This window comes from Artemia sp. Qi Xiang Cuo, chromosome 12 (assembly GCF_049724085.1).
Source record: "Artemia sp. Qi Xiang Cuo chromosome 12, ASM4972408v1, whole genome shotgun sequence".
NCBI lineage: Eukaryota > Metazoa > Arthropoda > Branchiopoda > Anostraca > Artemiidae > Artemia > Artemia sp. Qi Xiang Cuo.
The window spans coordinates 10,431,319-10,449,625 of NC_142805.1; the positions used below are offsets into that span (position 1 = coordinate 10,431,319).

General features: G+C 37.2%; 1 protein-coding gene across 3 annotated transcripts in view; it reads right to left on the reverse strand.

Annotated features, from left to right (window-relative positions):
• zormin (spectrin and immunoglobulin domain-containing protein zormin) overlaps positions 1 to 18,307 on the reverse strand; it is a 168,240-nt gene that overhangs the window by 133,663 nt on the left and 16,270 nt on the right. The window contains exon 1 of one of the 3 annotated variants that reach the window (XM_089097976.1): positions 12,706 to 12,768. The exons of the other annotated variants lie outside the window; for them this stretch is intronic. The gene's annotated coding sequence lies outside the window, so the exon portion shown is untranslated. Of the gene's footprint in view, positions 1 to 12,705; positions 12,769 to 18,307 lie in introns of those variants that run through there. 3 annotated transcript variants of the gene reach the window in all.

Sequence of the window (18,307 nt, forward strand, 5' to 3'; positions counted from 1 at the left end):
AAAACAAAAAAAAACAAAAAAAATCAACACAAAAAAAAGACACAAACGCAATCACAAAAAATACATCACACACTCACTCACCAAAACACTCACACAATAAAGCACCCAATCGCCCACTCACACCCGCCCACACACACACACACCCAAACACACACCAACCCACCCAAAAAAACACACAAAAACACACATACACACACACACACACACACACACACACACACACACACACACACACACACACACACACCCACACACACACACACACACACACAAAAAAATACACACACAAATACACACAAAAAAAAACACAATCACACATAAAAACACAAACACAAAAAAACATAACCAGACAAACACAAACTTACACAAACAAATACACGCAAACTTACACACACACACACACACAAAGTTAGGTTAGGTTAAGTTAGGTTAGGCAAGGTTAGTCTACGTACATTTACTGCCTTAGGTTACCATAGCATAAACACACTTAACCTAATCTAATTTAATCTACCCTCACCTAATCATACACCTAACATTTTGCCTGTCTCTCACCTAACCAAAACAAACCAAAGTGAGCCGTACATGGGATAACCTAACCTAACCTAACCTAACAGAACATAATCGAGCCTAACCAAACCCTACGCACCGTAAAAGTTTAGTTTCGATTATTAAGCGAGCTCATAAAAATTTAACCTAACCTAACTTAAACAGTGCATGTACACCAATAAAACTGGTAGACTGAGACCCCAATATTGAGCTAGTGGATTTCCACCATTCAGGCTGGTGGACTAAGACCCCAATTCTGAGCTAGTGAATTTTCACCGTTAAGGCTGGTGGACTGGGACCCCAATACTGAGCTAGTGGATTTCCACCATTCAGCCTGGTGGACTAAGACCCCAATTTTCCAACTCTTGCATTTCATGACAGAAATTCAAAATGAACTTAGAAAAATCAAGAGAATGTAACTGTGAGAAGGTAAAGCACAACAAGTCACTACTGAAATATTCCAATTCTTGCATTTCACGACAGAAATTCAAAATGAAATTTGAAAAATTAAGACAATGTAACTGTGATATGGTAAGTGTGTAGGTTTTTATGTGTGTGTAAGTTTTGGCGTGTGTGTGTGTAAGTTTTCGTGTGTGTGCGTAAGTTTTTGTGTGTGTGTGTGTAAGTTTTTGTGTGTGTGTGTGTGTAAGTTTTTGTGCGTGTGTTTAAGTTTTTGTGTGTGTAAGTTTTTGTGTGCATGTAAGTTTTTGTGTGCATGTAAGTTTTTGCGTGTGGGTGTAAGTTTTTGTGGGTGTGTGTGTTAGAGTGTGTGTGTCTAAGATTTTGTGTGTGTAAGTTTTGACGTGTATGTTTTTAAGTTTTAGTGTGTGTGTTTGTGTTTAAGTTTTTGTTTGATTTTTAGTTTTAGTTTGATTGTGTTAGTGTGTTAGTGTGTGTTTGTGTGTGTTTGTTTTATTTTTTTTGTGTGTGTAAGTTTTTGTGTGTGTGTGTAAGTTAGTGTGCGTGTGTGTTAGTTTTGTTGTGTGTTTATTTATGTGTTTGCATGTACGTTTTTTTTTGCATTTTAGTATTTGCTTGTGGGTGTAAGTTTTTTTGTTTTTGTGTCAGTTTTTGTTTGTCTATGATTTTGTTTGTGGATGTAAGTTTTTGTGTTTGTTTGTATGTTTTTGTGTGTTTGTGCTTTTGTATGTTTGTGTATTTTTTTGTGTGTTTGTGTGTGTGTTTGTTTGTTTTTGTGTGTGTTAGTTTTGGCGTGTGTGTGTGATTTCGTGTGTGTGTGTTTATGTTTTGTGTGTGTGTGTGTGTGTGTGTTATTTTTTGTGGGTGTGTGTGTGTGTTTTTTTTTTGTTGATGTTTATGTTTTTTTTTGTGTGTGTGTGTGTGTGTGTGTGTGTGTGTGTGTGTGTGTAAGTTTTTGTGTGTGTGTAATTTTTCGTGTGAATGTGTAAGTTTTTTTGTGTGTGTGTGTGTGAGTTTTGTGTGTGTGTTTTTTTGTTTGTTTTTGTGTTTTTTTTGTATTTGTGTGTGTGTGTTAGTTTTTGTGTGATTTTATGTTTTTTTTGGATTGTTATTTTTGGTGTGCTTGTGTTTGTTTTTTTGTGTGTGTGTGTGTATGTTTTTGTGTGTGTTTTTTTTTTTGCGTTTGTGTGTTTGTTTTCGTGTGTGTGTGTGTAAGTTTTCATGTGTGTTTGTGTTTAAGTTTTTGTGTGTGTGTGTGTAAGAGGGCTTTTTGGGTTTTAAGTGGTCGTGTGTGTGTGTATTAGGTTGTGTTTGCGTGTATTTTATTGTGCGATATATTATTATATATAGAGCATTCTTTATAATATTTGAATTTCTTTTGTCTTTTTAAAGTTTAATTTGTGGGCATGTGAATGTATGTGTGTTTGTGTGTGTGTTCATTAGTTGGCGTGTATGTTTGTTAGTTTGTGTGTTTGTTTGTAAGTTTGTGAGCGTGTGTGTAAGTTTTAGTGTGTGTGTGTAAATTTTAGTGTAAATGTAAGTTTTTGTGTGAATGTTAGTTTTTGAGGGTGTGTGTAAGTTTCTGCGTGTGTGTGTAAGTTTGTGTGTGTGTGTGTGTGTAAGTTGTTTTGCGTCCAAGCTTTTGTGTTTGTAAGTGTATTAGTGTGTGTTTGTTTGTTTTCTTGTGTGTGTGTGTGTGTGTTGGTTTCTTTGTGAATTTTTGTATTCATGTGATTGGTTTAGTGTTTTTGTTTGTTTGTTTGTGTGTGTGTCAGTTTTTGTGTGTGTGTATGTGTTATTTGGTGTTTGTTTTTTTGGTTGCGTTTGTGTTTGTTTTGTTTGTGTGTGTTTGTAATTTGGTGTGTGCTGGTAAGTTCTTGTGTGAATGAAAGTTTTTGCGTGTGTGTTTAAGTTTTTGTGTGTGTTTAAGTTTTTTTGTGTCTATGCTTGTTTGGGTTTATTTTTTTTTCTGTGTGTGTGTTCTAGTTTGTGTGTTTGTGTGTGTTTGTGTAAGTTTTTTTTTTGTGTTTGTGTCTTTTTGTTTTTTTTTTTTTGTGTGAGTGTTTGTGTGTGTTTGTTTGTTTGCGTGTGTTTTTGTTTGTGTTGTTTTGTTTGTGTTTGTTTGTGTGTGTGTGTGTGTGTGTGTTTGTGTTTGTGTTTGTGTGTTTGTGTATTTTTGTGGTTGTGAGTGTGTGTGTGTGTGTGTAAGTTTGTGTGTTTGTTTGATTTTTTGAGTGTGTGTGTAAGATTTCGTGTGTGTGTGTGTAAGTTTTCATTTGTGTTTGTGTGTAAGTTTTTGTGTGTGTGTGTGTGTAAGTTTTCGTGTGTGTGTGTAAGTTTTAGTGTGTGTGTGTAAGTTTTTGTGTGTGCATGTAAGATTTTGTGAGTGTGTGTAAGTTTTTGTGTGCATGTAAGTTTTTCTGTGCATGTAAGTTTTAGTGTGGATGTGTAAGTTTTTTGTATGTTTGTGTGTGTGTGTGCCTGTGTGTGTGATTATGAGGTCGAGTGTGTGGGTAAGTGTGTGTGTGTCTGTATTAGTTTTTTTGAGTGTGTGTAATATTGAGTGTGTGTGTGTATGTGTTTTTGTACATGTAAGTTTTTGTGTGATTTTTTGAATGTTAGTGCTTGTTGTTGTTTGTGAGTTTGTGTTTTAGTTTTTGTGTGTGTGTGTGTGTATTCGTTTTCTTGTCTAAGCTTTTGTGTGTGTTTTTTTTTTCTTTTGTTTTTTTATTTGTTCGTGTGTGTGTGTGTGTGTGTAATTTTTTTTGTGCGTTTAAGTTTTAATGTGCATGTGTTTGTTTGTGTGTGTTTGTTTGTTTGTGTTTGTGGTTGTTTTTTTGTGTTTTTTTTTTTTTGTGGGTGTGTTATTTTTTTTGCGTGTTTGTAATTTTTGTGTGTGTGTTTGTTTTAGTTTTTGTGTGAATTTAAGTTTGTGTGTGAAAGTCAGTTTTTGCGTGTGGGTTTAAGTTTTTGTGTGTGTTTAAGTTTTTTTGTGTCTAAGCTTTTATCTGTGGGTGTATCTTTTTGTGTGTGTGTGTAAGTTTGTGTGTGTTTGTGTGTGTGTGTTATTTTTGTGTGTTTGTTTGGTTGTTTGTTTGTTTTATTTTTATTTGATCGTTGTTTGTGTGTGTGTTTTTTTATTTTTTTGTTTTTGTGTTTGTGTTTTTTTTTTTGTGTGTTTGTTTGGGTTTGTGTTTGTTTGTGTGTGTGTGTAAGTTTTGGAGTGTGTGTGTTAGTTTTCGTGTGTGTGTGTTACTTTTCTTGTGTCTGTGTCAGATTTAGTATGTGCGTGTCATTTTGCGAGAGTGTGTGTAAGATTTTGTGTGATTGTATGTTTTTGTGTGCATGTTAGTTTTGGTGTGGATGTGTAAGTTTTTTTGTGTGTGTGTGTGTGTGTAAGTTTTTGTGTGTGTGTAAGTTTTTTCGAGTGTGTGTGTAATTTTTAGTGTGTGTGAGTTAGTTTTCGTGTGTGTGTGTGTGTACGTTTTTTTGTGTGTGTGTGTAAGTTTTTGTGTGTGTGTTTTTGTTTTTGTGTGTGTGTATGTTTTGGTGTGTGTGTGTTTGTTTTTGTGTGTGTGTGTGTGTGTAAGTTTTTGTGTGTGTGTGTTAGTTTTTGTGTGTGTGTGTGTGTGTAAGTTTTTTTGTGTGTGTAAGTTTCTTTGTGTGCGTGTGTGTAAGTTTTTGCGTGTGGGTGTAAGTTTTTGTGTGTGTGTGTGTGTAAGTTTTTGTGTGTCTAAGATTTTGTGTGTGTCAGTTTTGTAATGTGTTTGTTAGTTTTAGTGTGTGAGTGTATAATTTTGAGTGTTAATTTATTTTTTCTTGGTCATGTATAATTTTTTGTTTTTTTTTTGGGTTTCTTTGTTTAGTTAGTTTGGTGTAGGGGTTTTTATTGTAGTCTTGTTTTTTTTAGAGGTCTTGTGTTTGTTTTTTAGTTTTTGTGTGTGTGTGTATTTTTTGGCGCGTGTGTGTAAGTTTTTGTGTGTGTGTAAGTTTTTGTGTGAATGTAAGTTTTTTTGTTAATGTAAGTTTTTTCATGTGTGTGTAAGTTTTTGTGTGTGTGTGTAATTTTTTGTTTTTATAAGGTATTTAGTGTGTTTATAAGTGTTTTGTTTTTTTGTGTTTTTTTTTGTTTGTTTGTGTGTGTGTGTCTGTGTGTGTTTGTTTTTGTGTTTGTAAGTTTTTTGTGTGTGTGTGTGTAAGTTTGTGTGTGTGTGTATGTGTGTGTTTGTTTTTGAGTTTTTGTGTGTGTAATTTTTGGCGTGTGTGTCTCAGTTTTCGTGTGTGTGTGTGTCAGTTTTGTGTGTGTGTGTGTGTGTAAGTTTTTGTGAGTGTGTGTGTGAGTTTTTTTTGTGTTAATGTTTATGTTTTTTTGTATGTGTGTGTGTGTGTGATTTAGTTTTTGTTTTTTTTTTATTTTTTGCGTGTGTGTTTGTGTTTTCGTGTGTTTGTGTGTGTTTGTAAGTTTTGTGTGTGTGTGTGTGTGTATAAGTTTTTGTGTGCATGTAAGTTTTCGTGTGCATGTAAGTTTTCGTGTTCATGTGTAAGTTTTTGTGTGTGTGTGTTTGTGTGTGTGTAAGTTTTTTTGTTTGTTTTGTTGTTTTTTTAATTGGGTTAGTGTGTTTTTTTTTGTTCGATTGTGTGTTTTTATTTGTTCTTGTTCTTTTGTTTGTTTTTTTGTTTGTTTGTTTTTGCGTGTGTGTGTATGTTTTCGTGTGTGTGTGTGTGAGTTTTGTGAGTGTGTGTTTGTGTGCATGTGTGTTTGCGTGTGTGTGTGTGTTTTTTTGTTTTCATTTTTATGTTTTGTGTGTGTTTTTGTGTTTGTGTTAGTTTTTGTGTGTGTGTAAGTTTTGGCGTGTGTGTGTGAGTTTTCGTGTGTGTGTGTGTGTAAGTTTTGTGTGTGTGTGTGTGTGTGTAAGTTTTTGTGTGAATTTAAGTTTTTGTGTGCATGTAAGTTTTCGTGTGCCTGTGTTAGTTTTTGTGTGTGTTTGTGTGTGTGTGTCAAATTTTTTGTGTGTGTTTTTTTTGTGGCGTGTGTGTTAGTTGTGTTTTGTGTGTTTGTACGTTATGTCTGTGTTTGTGTGTGTAATTTTTTTTGCGTGTGTGTGTGAGTTTTTTTGTTTTTTCATTTTTTTGGTTTTTTTTGTTTTTGTGTGTGTGTGTGGATTTTTTTTTTTGTGTTTTTGTTTTTGCGTGTTTGTTTGTTTGTTAGTGTGCGTGTTTGTTAGTTTTGTGTGTGTGTGTGTGTGTGTAAGTTTTTGTGTGCATGTAAGTTTTTGTGTGATTTTTAGTTTTAGGGTGCATGTGTTTGTTTTTTTGTGTGTGTGTGTTTTTAAGTTTTTGTGTATGGGTGTGTTAGTTTTTGAGTGGGTGTGTAAGTTTTGGCGTGTGTGTGTCAGTTTTCTTGTGTGTGTGTGTGTTTTAGTTTTTGTGTGTGTGTAAGTTTTTGTGTGCATGTAAGTTTTTGTGTGCATGTAAGTTTTTGCGTGTGGGTGTAAGTTTTTTTGTGTGTGTGTGTAAGGTGTTGTGTGTCTTATATTTTGTGTGTGGTTGTAAGTTTTTTTTGTGTTTTTGTTAGTTTGTGTGTGTGTGTGTGTGTGTGTGTGTGTGTAATTTTGTTTGTGTGCAAGTTTTTTTTGTTTTTTTTTGTATAAGTTTTTATGTTTGTGAGTTTTTCTATGTGTGTAGTTTTGTTGGTGAGTATTTTTTGGCGTGTGTGTTTGTTTTTTCGTGTGTGTGTGTAATTTTTTTGTGTGTATGTGTTTGTGTTTTTAATTTATTTTGAGTTTGTAAGTTTTTTTTTGTGTTAATGTTTTATTTTTTGTGTATTTGTGTGAGTGTGTGTAATTTTTTGTGTGTGTGTGTAAGTTTTGGCGTGTGTGTGTTAGTTTTCGTGTGTGTGTGTGAGTGTTTGAGTTTTGTGTGTGTTTTTGTTTATAAGTTGTTGTGTTCATTTTAGTTTTTGTCTTCAGTTTTTTTTTCGTTTTCTTTTGGAAGTTTGTGTGTGTGTGTGTGTGTGTGTAAGTTTTTGTGTGTGTGTGTGTAATTTTCTGCGTGTGTGTGTAAGTTTTTGTGTGTGTGTATAAGTTTTTATGTGTGTGTGTAAGTTTTTGTGTGTGTGTGTAAGTTTTTGTGTGTGTGTAAGTTTTTGTGTGCATGTATGGGGACCGGGGGAGGACCTTTGGGGCCCAGGGAGGGCGTTTGGGGATCCGGGGGCCCTTGAGGATTGAGTGGTCTTTTGGGAGCCCGGGGGACCTTTGAGGACTAGGGGAGGGCCTTTGGGAGCCCAGTAGACCTTTGGGGACCGGGGGAGGACCTTTGGGGGTCCGGGGGACCCTTGGGGGTCGGTTGGCCCTTTGGGAGCCCGGGGGACCTTTGAGGACTAGGGGAGGGCCTTTGGGGGTCTGAGAAGGGCGTTTGGGGGATAACATTTCGAAATTTTTCCTTTTTAGTTTACTTTTTTTTGCGGCGCATCCTTGCGGCGCATCCCTGCGGCGCATCCCTGCGGCGCATTCCTGCAGCGCATTCCTGCGGCGCATCCCTGCGGCGCATCCCTGTGGCGCATCCATGCGGCGCATCCCTCCGGCGCATCCTGCGGCGCTTTCCTGACCCGCGGCGCATCCCTGCGGCACATCCTGCGGTTTTTTCCTGGCCCACGGCGCATCCAGGCAGCGCTTCTCTGGTCTGGGGGACCTTTGGGGGCCGAGGGAGGGCCTTTGGGGCACAGGGAGGGCCTTTTGGGCACAGGGAGGGCCTTTGGGGGTCCGGAGGGGCAGTTGGGGGCCTGGGGGACATTTGGGGACCGGTGGAGGGCCTTTGGGACCCTGTTGGTCCTTTGGGAGCTCGATGGGCCTTTGGGGGGCCCGGGGATGGCTTTTGGGGGGATGGGTGGGCCTTTGGGGGCGCCGGTGGCCCTTTGGGAGCTGGGGGGACCTTTGCGGCCCGGGGGCGGCCTGCGGGGTTGGGGGAGGAGGATTGGAACCCTTTGGGTTGGGTTAGAGGACCTCACAACACTGTTCAAATGAAACTTGTGTATTATAACGACCACAGAGTTTCACCATTAAATTCTCTTCTAAAATCTCTTCAAAAATCATCTTTTAAAATGACTCTAACTGTTTCGCCGAAATAGTTCCATAACCTGTCTAAAACAGTTTCGCCCAAATAATCCCTAAACGTAATTCAGCGTGTTCCTTTTGTTTTTGGCATCTCTGCGCTAATACATTTCAAATTAATAAGAAACCTGATTCCCGCGCTAAAACAATTCATCGCTAAGATGTTTCTTGGAGAATTGTTTCCATGGCCTTTGGCTATTAATATCCTTTGGAGTTCGACCAAAAGCGTTGTTTCCGAGGCAAAGACATTAATGACTTGGATCTATTCCTGGAAAATCGTTTCTAGGCGAAAATTTTTAAAGTCTGACAGATGATGTCATTGGTTGATTGATCTGTCAAGAAAGGGGAATTAATTTGTTGTTTCTAAGGGGAATTATTGATTCACGATAGGTGAATTGAGGTCGACAGCACAGGTGTTCCAAGGTCGATGTTGTTGTTGTTGTAAGTGCACGCTCTCAGCGAATGTCAAGGTCGATGTTGTTGTTGATAAATTTAGGTCATTGACCCCATTAACCACGTGTTCTCCCTAATGACTCTATGCCCATATTTGGTGTACGTACGGGACTGACATTACCACGTGTTCTCCCTAATGACTCTATGCCCATATTTGGTGTACGTACGGGGCTGACATTACCACGTGTTCTCACTAATGACTCTATGCACATATTTGGTGTTCGTACAGGACTGACATTACCACGTGTTCTCCCTAATGACTCTATGTCCATATATGGTGTACGTACGGGACTGGCATTACCACGTGTTCTCCCTAATGACTCTATGCCCATATATGGTGTTCGTACCGGACTAGCACCCCCCATTCTACTTCCGTGCGATAAGGGGATAAGACTCAAGATAAATTAAAAGAAATTTTGAAACCCAAGGGTTTACATATATGTTGTGGGCTGATTAGTTAAGTCCTTAGAGCCAGTGGGTGACTAGTAGACCGGAGTGTTTATGCTGTTCAGGCATAGTCTAAATAAAGTCCAACTTTAATCGTTATTCTTTTGTCGGTCATCTCTCATTACATCTGAACTCGGTCTTTTCTTGTCAAATTTCTTTATCAAACAGTTCGTGGTAACGAACTGTCAGTAAGGAGCGAACCGGCTCAATAGTAACCAAAACTCAAAAAAACATAATTTTGATACCAATACATATATCAAAAGAATCGGCTTATTATGCTGATTTCAAATGAATCAGTTTCATTAATTTTAGTCTTACTGATTAAAGACTACGCGCCTGAGAAAAATTTGGCTGATTTCCGAGAAAAGGGGGCAACACCCCCTAAAAGTATTAGAATCTTAATAAAAATCATACCATCAGATTGAGCGTATCAGAAAACCCTACTGTAGTGGTTTCAAGGTCCTGTTTGTTAAAATCTGGAATTTTTGTATTTTTTACCAGAAGAAAGATCACGGATGCGTGTTTTTTTTTCTTCTGGGGTGATCGTATCGACCCAAATTTCCTAGAATATTGTGAGAGGGCTTATTCGAACAGAAATTAAAAGTTCTAGTGCCCTTTTTGAGCGACCAAAAAGATTGGAGGGCAGCCTTGCCCCCTCCACCGCCCCTTTTTCCCAAAGTTGTCCGATCAAAACTTTGAGATAGCCATTTTGCTCATCATAGTTTAAAGGCCCAATAACTATGCCTTTGGATATAACATGACACCCCCACCACTCCCACAGCCCGAAAGGAAAGGTGTTTAACTTATAAAATTTGCCCATTTTTAACACACAGTATTTGTTATTGCGAAGTATGTATACACTTTCGGGTGGGGATGGGGCAAATTTTTTGCTACGGATGTTTCCACGGGAGAATTTTATATGGAGACAGAACTTTCCAGGGGGTTAACTTGTCAGGGAAAATTATAAACGGGGGGAATTTGCCAGAATTCCTATAATTTTTTTTTTAAATATCTTGTTTTCTCTTTTCCGTCTCAATTTTACGCTTGGAGTTGTTAAGGGTAATTGTTCGGGTTAGATTGTCACCAGGATTGAATTGTCTAGAGGATATTTCCGTGGGGAGGGGGATTTCTCCGTGGAGGTGGGGCCAGATTCCTTAGAATTACTTAAAAACGATCAGAAATTAAATTACAAAAAACAAGCTTTTTCAACTGAAAGTAAGGAGCAACATTAAAACTTAAAACGAACAGAAGTTATTACATATATGAAGGGGATTGCTCCCTCCTCAACACCTCGCTCTTTATGCTAAAGTTTGAATTTTGTTCCAATTCTTTAAGAACAACTCCCGAAATACAAGGGTCATTTAATTAGAACAATAGGAAGGTTTTTTAAAAGTACTAAAAAACTTTAGCGTAAAGAACAAGGTGTCAAGGAGGGATCAATCCCCTTCATATACGCAATAATTTCTGTTTGTTTTAAATTTTAATGTTGCTCCTTACTTTCAGTTGAACAAACTTTTTTTTTTAAATTTAATCTCTCAACAAAGAGAACATTATTCAGGCTATCCGATGGCCTTTCACCTCAAGATTGCGGAAAAACAATATATCCAAATTTCAAAAAAAGAGTATTGTCATGAAAATTCATGTAGATAATATTTACACATTCTTAGCAAAGGAGCGGCAGACCTATTTAAAATTATAGTAACGTCCAAATACTTTATTTACATTTTTTGTCATTGTGAGTGGACTTACCGTACTGAGTAAAGGCTGAGGCCAAAAAGTTCTGTTATCTCCGTTCTATTAACATAGTTTTACTATTAAATGGCTGTAGGCTATAAGTGAAAAGTGAAGGGAGGAGGACGAAAACGTTGTAATACACCCAGTACATTTGTAGCAAATTCCACAAGTTTCTTTTTGATATAGCTTTAAAAAGTTGATATCAAGAAATGAATTTAGATATTATTTAAAACGCTCTTGTCACAGATGTCATAAGAGTTCGCTGATGGAGATACCTTGGATACGTACTACGTATGGATAATCCCCGACTACAGAAAGTAGTGCTCCACTGACAACCATCGCGTAAGAAGTGCAGAGACAGACCTGGAAACACCGTGCACGGAACGTATCAGACAGATCCGCGAAAAATAAGCATCTCAATCCAGCCCCAGTTGGAGGATATATTGGCAGCAGCAAAGCTGCGGGAAGATTTGCGGCTCCTTCTTGATGACCTGGGTACCTCTGGAGGCAAAGATGGATCTAAGGTCTATGAGATTTTGTAGATATATGTTCAGAGAGTTCAGTACTAAAGCACAATAAGTCCAAACAAAAGCAATTTCCAAAATTTCCAAATATGACGGCACTAGACCCTTCAAGTCCAAACTGGCAGTGCTGGTCTCCATTTCGTGGCCCTTCAGTCAGGAAGGGCCACGGGTGGTTGGGAGCCAACCATCCTGTGCTTTCGCACACCCTTCTTGCTTACCTTCTTCAGATTTCTTTAAGTACCAATTTGGAGCTGGGTTGACTCTGGCTGAAATTACAGAGTCATGCCACTGACCCTCTCCCAAATTAAATAACCGCCCACGCTAGGAATCGAGCCCGTGCCTCTCAGATAAAGGATTTCCGACCCAGCCTGAAACCTAGTTTTAAAGTTTTCAAGTTTCCAAAATATGGGCTCCCAAAGGTAAACTGCTTTCAGAAACAAGTAAGCAATACCAAAAACAGACAATTGTTGAGGTATATGTTTCGGTCTAAGCCTTGACCAGGAGGCTTAGGAGAAGTAGACGGGTTTTCAAGCCCCCTCCCACCTCCCGAAAAAAGACAGAAGAATTAGGCAATAAGGAAGGAAAAATACGGGAGAAACGAAGATATAGAGAGCAGTTTAATGAACCTTTGCGCTTGGCCAACTACAGTTTGATATGGTAATCTTTATAGCTGGTAGGTAAAATGTTTTAACAGCAAACAAAAACAAATGGACTTTGTTCATTCTCACTATGAAAGGAAATTTTTCAGAGCGCTCCAGGAGTTGCTTACATATTAAATAAAAATTTATTGACTCATAAATGATTATTTATTAAAATTTTTCCTTTTCGTTGTTGTTTTTTTGCCTGGTTTAGTGCAACCATAAGATTTGTCGACTCCGAAGTCCCAATTCAGCCCTTAGTGGGCTTGTGATAGAGATTTTTTTAAAAATAAATACCTTATCTTATCTAACCTACCAATTTAGATATTAGTTCAAGGATTTTTACAAGTAAATATTGAGCTTTAAATACACTAAACAAAGCTGCATTGAAGACCCAAACAATGAATAAGTATCTACGAAGACAGTAATGTCTTATTTTCATATGCATAGATTAATTTTCTTGTTGCTGCCTTTAAAGAGTCATAATTTATTAGGATTGTTTTCTTCAAGCTAAATAATGGGCTTGACCCATTTCAATGCTGAACCCTTCAGCATTAGTACTACTATGGTCATGCTTTACTAAGAGGTCATTATCACATTTTCAGTTTGGTTAGGTCAGTCACCACTGGCATATGAGTACGAAAAGGGCCCTTAGTATCGTTCTAAGTTTGAAGTGTCATCAACGACAGAAACCGTTCTCATTGATACAATTCACGTAACATCAACAAACCTTAGCTTCTTTGTTCAATGTAAATGGAACAGAAATACATTTTAAAAGATTAAGGTCTTAGAAAGCCTCCTACAGTTTCCAGAAATAGATTATTTATCACTTACAAGGCATAAGCAAATCCAGTTTGTTTATTTAAGCTTTCAGAATTCAAAGATCTGCTAATGCACTTTCTATATCACTACTTAAATCTTGGCACCTTTCTAGAAAGAATCTTACTTCCTGTTTACGAATTCTTCTTGTAAAAAAGTACGGAGGAGGATACTTTTAGCTCCAACTGCAAAATTTTCATTACTCGTTCCAAATAATGAAACAAGCGTTCAAAAATAACATTGATATGGTCTCTGTGATTTTGGCGTGCAAACTGATTGATTAAAATAATCTATTATTCTCGATTAGTATTAGGTGTAATATCAAAAGTATAACAATGATCTTGACACTTTCCAGGCAAGAGGATTCTTGTGGGAAGGGAGAAGTTTCTTATATTCTGGAGTCTCCTATCAGAGGCAACACTCTAGCGTTGCCTTTAGTAAAGAGCCATAAAGCTTCAATGTATCGTATATTTATTTATTTTTTGGAAAGCCACTTCACATGAAGCGGATCGTCGTAGAAGCTTTGAAAGGGACTCATTCAATTGAAAATTGAAAGTTTTAGTGCCATTTTGAAGACTCAAAAGTGATTGGAAGGCAACCAGCTACCCTTCGATGCCTTTTTTATCTACCCTCCCCCAAAGACATCCAATCAATATATTGCCATTTTGTTCAAAATAGCCCAAATTTCAAATAACTATGCCTCCGGGGATGACCTGACCCCCCCCCCTACAGCCCCTGGGGCATGGACTGTACGTTATGCAGTTGCCCATTGTTTACACATAGGGCGACTAACAGGGAAAGGGGGTCATATTTGACCCTGGGTCCCCCAAAAGGCTTAAGGTATTAAGGTGAAACAGGAAATGTTGAGGCAAATCTTGAAAAAAAGTCAAAACACACTATGTGTGTCAGCGATATCTCAGGAACAGCGAAGGATATAAAGTTGAAGTTTTCAGGTATATTCCGGTATATTTCAGGTATATTCAGGGGCATTTTGAAAAATTGATTGGAGGGCAACCAGACACTCTTACTCTTTACAGAACCCCCCCCCCCTTTCCCGCCTAAACACTGATAGAAATGTTGAGATGACCAATTTTTTGAAAATAGTCAAAAGGTCCAATAGATATTTCTCCAGGGCCACCATGACCCCAACAGCTCCAGGACAAATTTGATAAATTATGCAATGGGCTCGTTGCTTGCATATATGATTTATCATTGGGAAGGGGGGAATGCTTGACCCTGAGCGCGTCCGAAAAGGCTAAGAGTATTAACGTAAAAATTCAACAGATTTACCGAAAGATTTTACTATTGACGACCCTGAAAAAATTTGACTGATTTTGAAAAAAGGGGACACCCCACCGAAAAAAATAAGTGATCTTATTAAAAATCGTACCATCAGATTCAACATATCAGTGAACCTCTACTGTAGAGATTTCAAGGTCCTATCTACAAAACTGTGGAATTTTGCATCATTTACCATAAGAAAGATCACGGATGTATTTTTTTGTGTTTTTTTTTTCAAAAAATGATTAATCGAACCAACGGTCCTAGAAGATGACGAGAGGGCTCATTAGAACGAAAATCAAAAGTTCTAGTGCCCTTTTAAATTAACCAAAAGGAATAGAGGGCAACTATCAACCCTCCTTTGCGCCATTTTCCCCAAACACATCTAATCAAAATTTTGAAATAACCATTTGATTCAGCATGGTTGAAAGGTCCAATAACAATGCCTTTTGGGATGACATTACCCCATAGTCCCTGTGGAACACGCTGTAAGTTATACAGTTTGCTCATTGTTCATATATAGGATTTGTTATTGGGAAGTATAGAAAACTTTTTAAGGCTAACTATCTGGGGGTGAGGGTGATTTTCAGAAAGGATTTCTATGGCGAGGAACGTTTCTCAGAATAATTTTCCAGGGAAAATTTTTATATGGGCAGGAGGAGGAAATTTCCTGGTATGAATTGAAAACGGCCAGAAATTAAATTAAAAAAAAAACAGCTGAAAGTTAGGAACAAGGCTTAAAACTTAAAACGAATAGAAATTGTTCTATATATAAGGGGGAATTCCCCTTCTTCAACCCTCGCTCTTTAGGCTAAAGCTTGCCTTTTTATCACAATTCTTTAATCAAGACTCCTCAAACAAAACGGCCGCAGAATTTAATGAGAAGTATTCCAAGTCATAATTCTTTAAAAAAGAAAGCTCAAACACAATGGCCATTGAATTTGAACTAAAAGTAATCAATTAAAGAGCTTTGAGATTTTATCGTAAAGAGCAAGTAAAGAGCGTAAAGAGGTTGAGGAAAGGGCAGCGCACCTCATATACGGAATAATTTCTGTACTATTTGTGACTACAAATACTTTTGAGTGGGACAGCAACTACTTGCAACTGTGAAATGGGCTACTTTTGACTGCTAATACGACTACTTTTGACCACAACTACTACTTCTGCTATTGCGAGTACTCTTATTGCGACCGCGATTGTGACAGCTATTATTACTTTTACTACTACTGCTACTAGTCCAATTGCGACTACGACTATGACTGTTTTCATTACTTCTAATTCTATTACTACTACTGCTACTACTAATACTACTATTACTACCACTACCACTACGGCTATTACTACTTCTGCTACTACTACTAATGACAAGGGCGAAGCTAGGGTTTTGACTTTGAAGGGGGGACATAAAGAATGTATCGACAAAATCGTCCAGTGTGGCGACAAATGCAGACACATAAGCAAAATTAAGACGCTAAAGACGCCCAAAGTTCCAAGGCGTGCTGAAAATTTCAGTAAATTTGAGGGGGATGCTGAACTAAATCAAAAGATATTTTATCTAAATTAAAGGATTCTGTATCAGATTACTTCCAGAAAATGTTGGTGGGGATGTTGAACAAAATCAAAATACACTATGTACATATGGACTGTCAATAGGGTGCATGAGCACTATCTCAGAAACGTCTGAGGGTATTAAGTTGATAGTTTCAGGGCCTGTTGAATAGTGCTTGGAGGGCAAAGGACTTCCTTGTCTATGATCGATGCCCACCACAACACTGACCAAAATTGTGAAATAGCCACCATGTTCAAATTTATTAAAGGTCTAATATTTATACTTTTATGGATGCCATGTCCCCCCACAGCCCCCGGGGAAAGGATTGTAGCATATACAACTTGCCTCTTGTTTAAATACAGGAGTCATCACTTAGAAAGAAGAGGAATGTTTGATCCTAGGTGTGTCAAGAAAGTCTAAGGGTATTAAGGTGAATCTACAGGGAATACTGAGGGGGAAGTTAAACTAAGTGAAAAGACACTACGTGCATCCAGGCCATCAACGGACGTATCTACAATATCTTAGGAGCAGTGTGACTAGTTGTGACTTCAACTACAACTACTAGGAGCCGGGAAAGCGACTATTACTGGCTGCAACTACTTATGACTGTGAATATGACTGCGACAAAGGCTAATTTATCTTTGTTTTCCTACAAAGGGATTGCAAGTGCAACAACTTATGACTGGGACTGCGAATACCAATGCAACTCGACTGTAACTGTGGCTACTTCCGAATACCACTGCTTTTAACTGAAATTGCTACTACTTACGACTGTGAGTGCGACAAATTTTGACAAAGAATGCGACAACTCGTGACTGCAACTGCTATTACTTGCGACTGTGACTGCAGCCATTAGTACCACTACTACTACTGTGATTGCGACTGTGACTGCAAATACTACTGCATCTTTGTAACTACAAGTAAAACTGTTGGACTGAATCAAAAGAGTTTAACTGTGTACTGCTTGTCAAACTGGCATAGTGTATCCAGGTTGTCAAAAGGGCTTATCTACAATATCTCACGAATGACTGAAGTTAATAAGTTGAAAGTTCCGAAAATATTGAGGGGGATGATGCACTAAATCAAAAAACACTATGTGCATTCAGTTTGTCAAAAAATACGTATCTGGGCTTAAATTTTTATTAAGACTTAAACATTTATTAAGTTTAAAATTAATTATATAAATATGATCAACTAACTAAATCAAAAGACACGACATGCATTCCGGTTCTCAAAGTGGCACGTCTGCAATATCTCAGGAATAAATAAGAGTAATAAGTTTACACTTTCAGGGAATGTTAAGGGAGATACTAAACTTAATCAAAATGCAACTATGTGTATCCAGGTTGTCAAAAGGACGTATTTGCAATTTCTCATTTCTCAGGATAATTCCTACTCCAAATAACCAAAAAATATTACTAAAGAAAAAATGAAGACCAAAATGAACAGATATTGAAATAAATATCTCGACCAAATGTTTACATATAGTATTGTTTATTAGCAAGTATACAGAAGTTTTCAGGGGGGATTTTTCTGGTAATAGGTGGGAGGGGATGGGGGGGGGGGGGGTTAAGCGGAAAAATCTTTCCATGGAGAAAGTTTTCATAGGGGAAGGGACATTGCTAAGAAGGGGGTGCCGGATTTCCCAGAATTATTTAACAAAACCATCAGAAATTAAATAAAAAAAACAATTTTTTCAACTGAAAGTAAGGAGCAGCATCAAAATTCAAAACGAACAGAAATTATTACGTTTATGATTCGGTTCACCCCTATTCATTACCTCACTCTTTACGCTAAAGTTTTTTTTTGCACTTCAATCAGAGCTATTTATTATAGTTAACGGACTTTGGGATTAAGGGGTCATTCTTAAAGAATTGGAACAAAATTTAAACTTTAGTGTAAAGACAGAGGTATTGACTAGGGGGTGAACCCCCTAATATATGTAATAAAAATATAAGAATATAGAAATTCGTTACGCAAGTTAATTCGTAAGTTACGTCAGAACCAAATTTCGAAATAGCCATTTAGCCAAAAAAAGTAAAATTAATATGTAAATTTCGTTTTAATTATTCATGTACGGTTAGCCAAAATCAAAGCTATATTAATTCAAAAACGTTCAGAAATTAAACTGAAAAAACAAGTTTCTTTAAACTGAAAGTAAGAAGCGACATTAAAACTTAAAACGAAAAGAAATTATTCCGTATATGGAAGGGGCTGTCCCTTCCTCAGCGCCTCGCTCTTTACGCTAAAGTTTGACTTTGTCTCACAACTTTACTTTTTCAAACAATAAGAAACGTAGCGTAAAGAGCGTTAAGTTTAAATGTCGCTCTTTATTTTCAGTTAAAAAAACTTTTTTTTATTTAATTAATTAAAAAAACTTTTTCCACAAAATATTTTTTTCAAAGAAAAGTAAAGAATTCCATTAAACCAAAAATGAGCAAAAATAAAATCAAATAATCTGCCAAGCATGAAACTACCACAAATCAGCATCGATAAATAAATGAAACCAAAAACGAACAGAAATTACAATAAATAACCGAGTCAAACTCAAAACGAGTAGAAATTAACATCAGTAGGGTTCAAAACACCTATGCCTTCCCAAGGCCAGAACATAATTTGCACTTTACTGAAGGAATACAAATGAATGTGCATTATCAGTTTAATATACATATACTAATATTTAGTAATGTAAACTTTGGAAATAGGTTTTTCTTGGTTAAAACCAATAATTAAAATTCTAAGTATATGTCAGAAATTCATATGTATAATCCTTCCCAAGGTCACTTG